At 41.0% G+C, this 12,413-nt stretch overlaps 1 protein-coding gene across 3 annotated transcripts in view; it reads left to right on the plus strand.

The window, feature by feature from the left end:
• Positions 1–12,413, plus strand: part of ARVCF (ARVCF delta catenin family member) — a 743,011-nt gene that overhangs the window by 32,572 nt on the left and 698,026 nt on the right. The window lies entirely within an intron of this gene.

Genomic DNA, 12,413 nt, shown 5'->3' on the forward strand with positions numbered 1-12,413 from the left:
GGTGCGGTCTCACCATGGAGGGATACAGAGGCATTATGACATTTTCCGTTTTAATACTAACGGAGTGCTTGTATTGAACCCCCCCCCCCCCCCCCCCAAAAAAAAAAAAAACCAACCCAAAAAGTAGCCAGAAGCTCGAAATAAGCTAGGAGCAGTGTATACCAAAGTAAAAAAGTTGAATAGTTCAGCTCAGTTACTCACCTTGGAAAGGTGTTGAGGTAGTGTGATTGGGTTTGAATAGGGACCAACATTTGTTAATCAAGGGAGCAGTGAGTCACTCAGGCTGACTAACTGAAGTTAGACTGTTTGTGTTTCCCAGCCCACCCACCCCTAGCTCATCCCTTAATTTATAGGCAGTTGCCACTTTCACAAAAAAAAAAAAAAATCTACAAAAACTTTATTGAGAATTCGATCAGACCCCGGTAGGCCACTACCAGACACATTGTGAATTCACTAATACATTTAAAGGACGTTAGACACATTCCTACTCCCATAGCAACCTAAAACTTAACTAGGAACTGATCAAAATTGAGATGAAGGCAGCAGTCCAGCAGCAAGAGGGGGGCTTCCCAGTCTTTTGCATCGAGTGTCACATGTATGATTTTTTACCCACCGGTGAGAAGTTGTACATGTGCATGCGATGCAAAGAGCTCCTGGCTCTCAGAGAACGAGTCCGATCTCTGGAGGCTAGAGTGGCAGACCTGGAGGAGCTGAGGCAGACAGAGGTATAGAGATGAGACCTTCAGGGACATAGTAGCCAAGTCCCAACTTCAGACTGGCAGCCCTGGTGCTGCCTTGGAGGAAGAAGGTCTCATGATGTGAGAGCACCAACCAGGTGCAGCAGGAAAGGATCCTGTAGCAAGGGCCTGCTGTCCAGGTGATGCATTGTCCTTTCGCACTGAGGATATCTCCCCAAGGCCTACTGCCCAGGAGGGAAGGGTTAGGTTGGCCGTCATAGTTGGTGATTCGATTATTAGGAATGTAGATAGCTGGGTGGCTGGTGGGCGTGAGGATCGCCTGGTAACATGCCTACCTGGTGCGAAGTTGGCGGACCTCACGCGTCACCTAGATAGGATTTTAGACAGTGCTGGGGAGGAGCCGGCTGTCGTGGTACATGTGGGCACCAACGACATAGGAAAATGTGGGAGGGAGGTTCTGGAAGCTAAATTTAGGCTCTTAGGTAGAAAGCTTAAATCCAGAACCTCCAGGGTAGCATTCTCTGAAATGCTCCCTGTTCCACGCGCAGGTCACCAGAGGCAGGCAGAGCTCCGGAGTCTCAATGTGTGGATGAGACTATGGTGCAAGGAAGAGGGATTCAGTTTTGTTAGGAACTGGAGAACCTTTTAGGGAAGGGGGAGTCTCTTCCGAAGGGATGGGCTCCACCGTAACCAGGGTGGAACCAGACTGCTGGCGCTAACCTTTAAAAAGGAGATAGAGCAGCTTTTAAACTAGAACAAAGGGGACAGCAGACAGTCGCTCAGCAGTGCATGGTTCGGAGAGAGGTATCTTCAAAGGATACTAATGATGCATTAGAATTAGGGCATCCCGACAGTGAGGTTCCAATAATAAAAAAAGTAGTCCAAGTGCCTGTAACTAAAAACTCACCTGAACTAAAAAATTCTAACTTATCCATATCAATTAAAAAGCAGAATGAAAATACAAACAAAAAACAAACTTTGAAATGTTTGTATGCTAATGCCAGAAGTCTAAGAAGTAAGATGGGAGAATTAGAATGTATAGCAGTGAATGATGACATAGACTTAATTGGCATCTCAGAGACATGGTGGAAAGAGGATAACCAATGGGACAGTGCTATACCGGGGTACAAATTCTATCACAATGACAGAGAGGAGCACCCGGGAGGTGGTGTGGCGCTTTATGTCCGGGATGGCATAGAGTCCAACAGGATCAACGTCCTGCATGAGACTAAATGCACAATTGAATCTTTATGGGTAGAAATCCCATGTGTGTCGAGGAAGACTATAGTGATAGGAGTATACTACCGTCCACCTGGTCTAGATGGTGAGACTGACAGTGAAATGCTAAGAGAAATTAGGGAAGCTAACCAAATTGGTAGTGTGGTAATAATGGGAGACTTCAATTACTGTCAATAAAGAGGGAAACCAATTAGAATTTAAATTTTCGCCTATAGTGACGGTGTCATCAAGTCAGACGTTGTGATTTCAACCCAAAATCCAACCGGACCTCTAATCATTCACCATCACTGTAAAACCTATTTTTATTAATTGAAAATATTTTTTTGAATTTTTAAATATTTGTATATATCATAAAAGATCAAAATTCAGTCAAGACGACTTTCAAATAACAGTCTTGAATGAGCATTCCACTCCATTGTCAATATGAAGAGGAAAAATTGATAAGCACACTCTCAATGCCCGGCATACACACAGCCCTACACGGCCGGTGTTTCGCATAACAAGCTTCCTCAGGGGCATCTAAATAACATCAGCATAGGAGTATTTGCCTAAAATAAAAGAAACAGTCTTAGCAAACTATTCTCATAATGAAATTAAAAATAAGACTTATCTGACCGCCATAGGCTACCGGTTCAAAATGGACACAAAGTCTCCATAGTTCTTCTGCATCGCAAGGAGGAAGACTGTTATTTGAAAGTCGTCTTGACTGAATTTTGATCTTTTATGATATATACAAATATTTAAAAATTCAAAAAAATATTTTCAATTAATAAAAATAGGTTTTACAGTGATGGTGAATGATTAGAGGTCCGGTTGGATTTTGGGTTGAAATCACAACGACTGGCTTGATGACACCGTCACTATAGGCGAAAATTTAAATTCTAATTGGTTTCCCTCTTTATTGACAGTTTACCTATTGGGTTACTGTATTGACTCCTTCTGTTATAATTTTGTAGACTTCAGTTACCCCAATATTGACTGGGTAAATGTATCATCGGGACACGCTAGAGACATAACGTTTCTGGATGGAATAAATGATAGCTTTATGGAGCAATTGGTTAAGGAAGCGACGAGAGAGGGAGCAATTTTAGATCTAATTCTCAGTGGAGTACAGGATTTTGGTGAGAGAGGTAATGGTGGTGGGGCCGCTTGGCAATAGTGATTATAATATGATCAAATTTGAATTAATGACTGGAAGGGGGACAGTAAGCAAATCCACGGCTCTCGTGCTAAACTTTCAAAAGGGAAACTTTGATAAAAATGAGAAAAATTGTTAGAAAAAAACTGAAAGGAGCAGCTACAAAAGTAAAAAGTGTGCAAGAGGCATGGTCATTGTTAAAAAAAAATATACCATCCTAGAAGCACAGTCCAGATGTATTCCACACATTAAGAAAGGTGAAAGGAGGCAAAATGATTGCCGGCATGGTTAAAAGGGGGAGGTGAAAGAAGCTATTTTAGCTAAAAGATCTTCATTCAAAAATTGGAAGAAGGATCCAACAGAAGAAAATAGGATAATGCATAAACGTTGGCAAGTTAAATGTAAGACATTGATAAGACAGGCTAAGAGAGAATTTGAAAAGAAGTTGGCCATAGAGGGAAAAACTCACAGTAAAAACTTTTTAAAATATATCCGAAGCAGAAAGCCTGTGAGGGAGTCAGTTGGACTGTTAGATGATAGAGAGGTTAAAGGGGCACTTAGAGACGATAAAGCCATCACGGAAAGATTAAATGATTTCTTTGCTTTGGTGTTTACTGAAGAGGATGTTGGGGAGGTACACGTACTGGAGAAGGTTTTCATGGGTAATGATTCAGACGGACTGAACCAAATCACGGTGAATCTAGAAGATGTGGTACGCCTGACTGAAACTGAAGAGTAGTAAATCACCTGGACCGGATGGTCTACACCCCAGAGTTCTGAAGGAACTCAAAAATGAAATTTCAGACTTATTAGTAAAAATTTGTAACCTATCATTAAAATCATCTATTGTATCTGAAGACTGGAGGGTGGCTAATGTAACCCCAATATTTGAAAAGGGCTCCAGGGGCGATCTGGGAAACTACAGACTGGTTAGCCTGACTTCAGTGCCAGGAAAAATAGTGGAAAGTGTTCTAAACATCAAAATCACAGAACATATAGAAAGACATGGTTTGGCGAAGGAGACTGGGTGAGAGAACCCGCCTATTGTATTTCCTGCTGTTATCCTGCCCTTACCAGGGGTTGGAGGAGGTCCCTGAGCCTTGATGGAGAGGCGGAGTTTTGATTGCCTGGCTGCCCCGAACCGGAACAGGAGGTGGGACTATATAAACTTTACTGACGGTGGTTCTCTCTGAGAAGGAGACTGGGTGAGAGAACCATCCTATTGTATTATCCTGCCCTTACCGGGGATTGGAGGAGGTCCCTGAGCCCCGGCGGAGAGGCGGAGTTTTGATTGCCTGGCTGCCCCGAACCGGAACAGGAGGCGGGACTATATAAACTTTACTGACGGCGGCACGCAACCAACGCCAGGCACACCACCAAAGCCGTGCGCGCCTAAGGGGTGCGCGCAGGTATGTCAGGCTTAGCCTGGCTTTGCCTGAGTTGCCTGGAATCTACTTAAATGTAAGCTGATATTTCTTTAAAACGATATTGTTGAGCTTCTCTATACCAACTCCTTCCCCAAGAGATTCGCTACAAATTTGAATAAAGTACAAATTCCAACGGTACCCTGAAGTGTCCAGGTTTCAAGTTATACTGAATGTAATATGCCTCATAGAAAGAGAGAGGCAAAATTGCGCCTTGCCTCTAATGTTGCCTTATTGCCTGGACAAAGACCGGTATCAGATTGGTTGGAATCTTCTCAATTAACCCCCGTTGAACAGGCCGCTGTGTGGGATGATTGTGAGCAAAATCTCCCACACCTGGCCACTGAAATATCCTTAAGTCCGAGGGCACCTGATATACCATCTCCTCATGGCTATAAGGGGTGCTTCCCCTCAGGTGAGCCTGAGGAAATTCGAAAGGTTGTAACTGGTATTGAAACTGCATCAATCCTACAAGAAGAAGAAATAAAAATGAGTGATCATTTGGAGGAATCTCCTCAGAAAGAAGAAGAATTGGAACTAAGTGGGGAAGGAAGATCTCAAATAGAACCTAGAGACTTTAGTACACCTAAAATGTCTAATACAAGTATGATTGACTCTTTAAAATTAGATCAAGTTAATGTGAAAGTAATGAAACCCAATACTATAACCTTAGAATCCCTTTGGAATTATATGGTTAAGATTGATTCTCTTATTGTAAACCTAACAGGTGAAGTGAGACAGACAAATATATCTTTGAAGGAGAATAGTAAAAAGATTCAAGAACAGCAGGGAAAAATTGATAACATAGATAACCGATTGAAGCATGTTAAGAATACTCAAGAGTGTCAGATAAAAAAAATGAAACAATACTTCAAAGAAAGATTGAAACTTTGGAAAATACAATAAGGGTATTGAATTTGAGGGTAACCAATTTTCCTGTTTCTGATTATTTAAGCCCAATTGATCTGTTTAAATCATATGCCATCAAAATTCTTAATATACCTGAGCAAGCTTTCCCTGTAATAGAGCATTTTATTTTGGGTTAAAAAAGAAAAAAAGATACCAAGGCCCCTACTTCAGGCTTGGTGTAAACCCTTTGATTTGTGCAATATACTGGTGGTTCCGCAATCCTTACTACCCGCTCATATTAAAGACTTTCCATACTTTGCAGCTTGTCGTACAGCATGGAAGAGACTATGCACACAACTACACATCTCTTGGGGGACCTTAACATTTGCGACTATTGTGGGTTTGCCGGCGTTTTCACCTAGCTGGGAAGCTTCTGCTTTTGTACAATGGGCCGTAGCAGGGCTGCAACATGTGCATCAATTATTTGACCCTGTGAGCAACCATCTCTACTCCTTTGAGGATTTATAATCTCGCTTCAGTCTCCCCTCTGCTACATTTTTTGCTTACTTACAAATTCGACACTTCCTAACGAACGGGGGCCGGCCAAATGCTACTACCTCTATCCACGAGACCTTGGACAAGTTCCTCACACCTCCATCGTTCAACAGGAAATGCTCTACTTCACCTCTTGATCACCTCGGATAGGGCTACCAAACTGGCAGATTTATGGACTCAAGACTTGCATTGCCAAGTTTCTCCATCTCATATAACTAACGGTTTTAAAAGCATAGTCAAATGTGTCAAACGTACAACTGAGGGAAACCCAGTTTAAGCTACTACATAGACTCTATATCCCACCCACTCTTGCTTACAAATGGAAGCTGACTGTATCAGCCGCTTGTCTTAAGTGTGGTATGGAGCCTGTGACTGTGATTCACAATGTTTGGGAATGTGAGGCAATTCAGAGGTTCTGGGCCAAGCTCCTTCATTACCTGAGTGGCCTCTTAGCTTTAAATCTGCCCTTGAACCCACAGCTTTGCTTACTGCATCTCATCAAAAACTCGCTTTCAGGACCGCCTAAATATCCTACGTGCCAATTCTTATGCAAAACCTTCTTGTTAGCCTCACAGACAATCCTCACTCAGTGGCTAGCGAAGGAATCTCCCTCCCTAACGCAGTGGAGGTTAAGACTGCACAGACTGGCTATCTTCGAGCATATGTCAGCAAAGTCATCGCCATCTCAACGACGCTATGACCTTTACCTGGACATATGGAACCCGTACCTACTGTCCCTTAACCCTAGAGCTCGCAGTAAAATACTGGCCTCCTCAGTTTGACTGTGCTGTCACTCTCCCTGTACACTGGGGGACTTCTCCCATTTTCCTATTCATCAATACTTGCGCCTCAAGCTATTCCTGCTTGATGGATCCCATCCAGGGAAAGCACGTCATAGCTGCTATGGAGAACAGAGGTAGACTTCAGCTATGTTACACATGGTCAACTGAACACTGAACCCATAATTTCCTATGTCAAGTGTCCGGCTATTGTTGAGACTCATAGGTTTATCTCCTGTTTATATAATTAGTTCCATTTTGAAGTTCGTGCTATTTCTATTATTTATTTCTCAACCTAAATAGCGGTTGTGGGGGGGGGGGGGGGGAGGGGGGGGGGGGATTAGGGGGGGAGGGGGGGAAACGAGCAGGCTGGAAAGTAATAACTTATCGCTTTATTCACTGTATTCCTTTAATGCTGTTGGTCACAGTTTTATCATTATATACCAGATGTTTCCTGTTGGTATTTCTCCCTTGGCTCAGGGTTACCGACCAAGGGGCCTTTCCAATCTGTTACTCACTTCACTGATTGTTTGTGATACGATCCATGTTATTGAAAAATGTGATAAATAAAGGTTTCAAAAAAAAAAAAAAAGTGCAGAATGAGAAAGTTGGTAGTGAAAAGGAACAAATATTGGAATCATCAATTAATATATCAGAATTACTACAGAAGTCTCGAGATGAACTAGACATTAAAGATAGAAGTACCCTCTTAGTTCAGTTTGCTTTCATAACAGATAAGGATAATGTTTTTAAATTTATTTTTTCGGAATAGAACTAAAACTTTTTTTGGTCAGAAGGTGTGGATCTTTCCCGACTTGGAAAGGAATACACAACTGCGTAGAAAAATGTTTTTGGGCTTTAAAAAAGAAGTAGAAGAAAAAGGAGGTTTCTTTCTTTTAAAATACCCTTGTAGGTGTATAACTAAATACCGGGGGAAGGATTATTCCTTCTCAGATCCAGAACAGCTAAAAAACCTTCTCGAAAATAGACCAGGAGAATAAGAAATAATAGAGATTCCATTTGTACTATGATAATTTTAGTTTACTCTCTTGAATTGGCTCCTTTTCCTTTTTGTACCGGATCTCAAACAGTTTCTTGTAGTTAGATGCTCATCTACTGAATGATTTCGTTTTCCTTTTCTTGTTTCCTCTTTGATTGGATAAGCAATTGTCCTATTCAATTTTTGATTTAATGGTTGATGTAGATGATCTGTTTTTTTTCTGGCAAGATATTTTGGAAAAAATTCTTGTATTGAATGTGAAAATTCATAAATTAAAAAAAAAAAAAAAAAGACATGGTTTAATGGAACAAAGTCAGCATGGCTTTACCCAAGGCAAGTCTTGCCTCTCAAATCTGCTTCACTTTTTTGAAGGAGTTAATAAATATGTGGATAAAGGTGAACCGGTAGATGTAGTGTACTTGGATTTTCCAAAGGCTTTTGACAAAGTTACTCATGAGAGGCTTCTAGGAAAACTAAAAAGGCATGGGATAGGTAGTGATGTCCTTTCGTGGATTACAAACTGGCTAAAAGACAGGAAACAGAGAGTAGGATTAAATGGACAATTTTCTCAGTGGAAGGGAATGGGCCGTGGAGTGCCTCAGGGATCTTTATTGGGACCCTTACTTTTCAATATATTTATAAATGATCTGAAAAGAAATACGAGTGAGGTAATCAAATTTGCAGATGATACAAAGTTGTTCAGAGGAGTTAAATCACAAGCAGATTGTGATAAATTGCAGGAAGACCTTGTGAGACTGGAAAATTGGGCATCCAAATGGCAGATGAAATTTAATGTGGATACGTGCAAGGTGATGCATATAGGGAAAAATAACCCATGCTATAATTACACAATGTTAGCTTCCATATTAGGTGCTACAACCCAAGAAAGAGATCTAGGCAACGTAGTGGATAACACATTGAAATTGTCGGTTCGGTGTGCTGCTGCAGTCAAAAAAGCAAACAGAATGTTAGGAATTATTAGAAAGGGAATGGTGAATAAAACGGAAAATGTCATAATGCCTCTGGATCGCTCCATGGTGAGACCGCACCTTGAATACTATGTACAATTCTGGTCGCCGAATCTTAAAAGAGATAATTGCGATGTAGAAGGTACAGAGAATGGCTACCAAAATGATAAGGGGAATGGAACAGCTCCCCTATGAGGAAAGACTAAAGTGGTTCGGACTTTTCAGCTTGGAGAAGAGACGGCTGAGGGGGGATATGATAGAGGTATTTAAAATCATGAGAGGTCTTGAACGGGTAGATGTGAATCTATTATCCGAAAGAGTAAATAACCGAAAGACTAGGGGGCACTCCATGAAGTTAGCGTGTGGCACATTTTAAAACTAATGAGAGAAAGATCTTTTTCACTCAACGCACAATTAAACTCTGGAATTTGTTGCCAGAGGATGTGGTTAGTGCAGTTAGTATAGCTGTGTTTTAAAAAAGGATTGGATAAGTTCTTGGAGGAGAAGTCCATTACCTGATATTAATTGAGTTGACTTAGAAAATAGCCACTGCTATTACTAGCAATGGTAACATGGAATAGACTTAGTTTTTGGGTACTTGCCAGTTTCTTATGGCCTGGATTGGCCACTTTTGGAAACAGGATGCTGGGCTTGATGGACCCTTGGTCTGACCCAGTATGGCATGTTCTTATGCTTGTTACGGTGGTTGGTGTTCCACCTTCACAGAGCGGAAGGATGGAGGGCTGCCATCTCCAAAAAAACAAAAAAAAACAAACCAGGGGTGGGTAAGAGTATGGGGCAGGGGTGTGGCCTGCTTGTTGCAGTGGTTGCTACCCCTAATTGAGCTGGATGTTCACTTGGATGCAGAACCGGCGCTGCTCTCTACATTGGTGGTGGGGTGGAGGGGAATTAGGGCTGGAGGGTACTGGAAGCCAATAGTAACAGGTGGGTGATAGAAAAAGATTAAAAAAAAAGGATAAAACTGCATAGCTTGCTGGGCAGACTGGATGGGCCATTCGGTCTTCTTCTGCCGTCATTTCTATGTTTCTTTGTACTACCCCCAAACCAAACAAGCCTGATGCTTCACTTTCAATGCATATCCAGTGTTGCTCTCTGCTTCAGTGGCAGGGGGAATGAAGAAAAGATTTTTATATTCAAACAACCAACAAGGACTGAATTGCACAGGCTGGGTATATAAATAAGCATGGGAGTAGCTTGCTTATTGTGGCAGTTACTACCCCTAACCAATTAAGCTAGATACTTCACTTAGAAGCAGTCAAGCACTGCTCTCTACATTAATGACGGGGGTGGAAGGGAAATAGAACCAAAAGGTTACTAAAGACCAAGACTAACAGATAAGCATGAGAGAGAGAAAAAAAAACTGTGGAAGCTTGCTGGGCAGATTGGATGGGCCATTTGGTCTTCTTCTGCCGTCATTTCTATGTTTTTATGAGCTGTAAGATCTAGAAAAATTCCTGATGTAATTTTCCATTTTCTCTTCACTGGGTTTGTCTGGCATAGTTTATTCTGCCTCTTCTGTTCTTTTCTGTCTAACCTAAATCTGGGCAAGTTAATATCTTCTTTTGTTGCTGATTACCATCCCTATCAATTTCAGTTCATCTTACCTCTGATTTCCTTGCCATATCCTGAATGTGCTCATCTTGTCTGTTAAACTAATCCAATATGGAAGTCTTGTGTGTTTCTGCATTCCTTCTTTCTTATTTCTGGTGGCTCCCTCTCTGTCTCTGCTAAGAGTCTTGGTTTAACTTTTAACCTTGCTCTTCCTGGCCCATAACTATACTCTATGCTCCTTCCTTTGCCTCCTGCCATAGAATGTTTCTAAATCCAGTTCTGATTCCATGTTTCAGGCATGTAATCCTTCTTCTTTTTTTTTTCTTTTCTGCTCTTTCCTTAATTTCTATAAGGGCCACTTTACTGGTTTATCTGACTGTACTTTTCACCCTCTCTCCACAGTTTCTAAAATGCTCTGTCTTTAGTTCTCTTCCATCTCCCTCAGCACTTCCATGTTAGTCCACTGCTTTTATTCATTACACTGACTCCCCATAAAGGATCACATCATTCAGACTGCTGGTTTATTTTATTTGCTTCTCACTTATGCTCAACCCTCCAGTTTTTCTTGGCCTTTGCCTATGCTTGTTGTTTAAGGTTTCATACATTTTCCTGGTTTTCGATGCTATACAAATACTTAAATTGAATTATGCTGCCTTCTTTCCCTCTTCCTCTGGAATGGTCTAATATCCAAGAGGCCCTCATCCAGACTATATTCAGGAAAGAGTTAAAAAAAAAAAAAAAAAAAAAAAAAAAAAAAAGTATGCACATTGACCTGTCCTAGTGTCTAGCTAGCTTCTGAGTCTAATCATATGTCTCTCTTACTCTGTGAATTACGTATCATCATTTTTGCATTCTATCTGGGCAGGTCACCATAAGAATGCTTTACTGCAGTGGTTCTCAACCTTTTTCTCATCATGACACACCTGACAGACCACACTCACATGTGTGACACACTGCTTATTACAATTCACGGTGGAAATAAAAAATAAAGGCCTAATATTACTTTTATTGTTAAGAATGACACAAGGGAAAGAAGTCCTCTGAACAGAAATTGCATAAATAGTAAACATCCCACACCAAAACAGCAGCACTAAAACAGTAACTATTTCACCTAAGAAAAGACAACACTGAAAATATTACACCAGGCCTTAAAACTCCAAAAGACCTCTTATTAGGAAAACAGACCAAGGCTGGCTGCTATAGAGCCCTACTCAGACACTATATGCCAGCAGAATAACTCAACTTGGTCACGTGTGTAGACCCTCACCTAACAAAGAATAAAAAGACCATAAAGCATAATAAGAAACATGCAGACAAAAACTGAACTGGAAACTGCAACAAGCCAGAGACTATGCAGTGTAACAAAGGAAAAAAAGAAACATCACCAGTCTTCATAAAACAAATCAAGAAATATAAAATCAATAGCAGTAAAGCCGTAATAATAAAAAGAACAGATTATTTCAAAACAGCTGATGAATGGAATATCCAATAAGTAAAAATTCATATAAAAGATTTCTAGTTACCAATAAAATATTTCAAAATAGCAGACACAAAGACCCATTAATGAAAAATTATAAGGATAAAAAATGCTTGGCTCTGCATACCTGGGAATGTTTGATACCCAGGTACCTTGAGATTGTTTGTTTGTTTTGAATTAGCAGGAGGAGGAATGGTTTGCTTGCAACTTTCTCCTCTCTCTGTCATACACCTCTCTCATGCTGGCTCTCAATCATGCACATATACACATGCTTTTTCTCTCTCACTTATATAGGCTCGTAATTACATGCTGTCTGTCTTTTCGCACACAGGCTTTCAATCACACACTTACATACTTGCTCTCTTTTTCTTTCACTTACACACAGGCTCTCAATCACATACTCACAGGCTCTGTCAGACACAAACACATGCTGTCTTATACATACAGGCTCAATCATACATACACATGATCTCTCTCACACATTCAGGTTCTCAATCATACACTTATATTCATGCTATCACACACACACTTTCACACAAACAAGTTTTCAATCACACACACACACATACAGACTCTCAATCACTCACTTATAGACATGCTGTCACACACACACACAGGATCTCAAACACATATGCTTGCTTGCTCACTTTTCCCCTATCAAACTAGCGGCAGCAGCAGCCTCCTCCACTTCAGCCTTTGTGGCATCGAGAAAGG

This window comes from Rhinatrema bivittatum, chromosome 11 (genome assembly GCF_901001135.1).
Source record: "Rhinatrema bivittatum chromosome 11, aRhiBiv1.1, whole genome shotgun sequence".
NCBI classification, from domain to species: Eukaryota; Metazoa; Chordata; class Amphibia; order Gymnophiona; family Rhinatrematidae; genus Rhinatrema; species Rhinatrema bivittatum.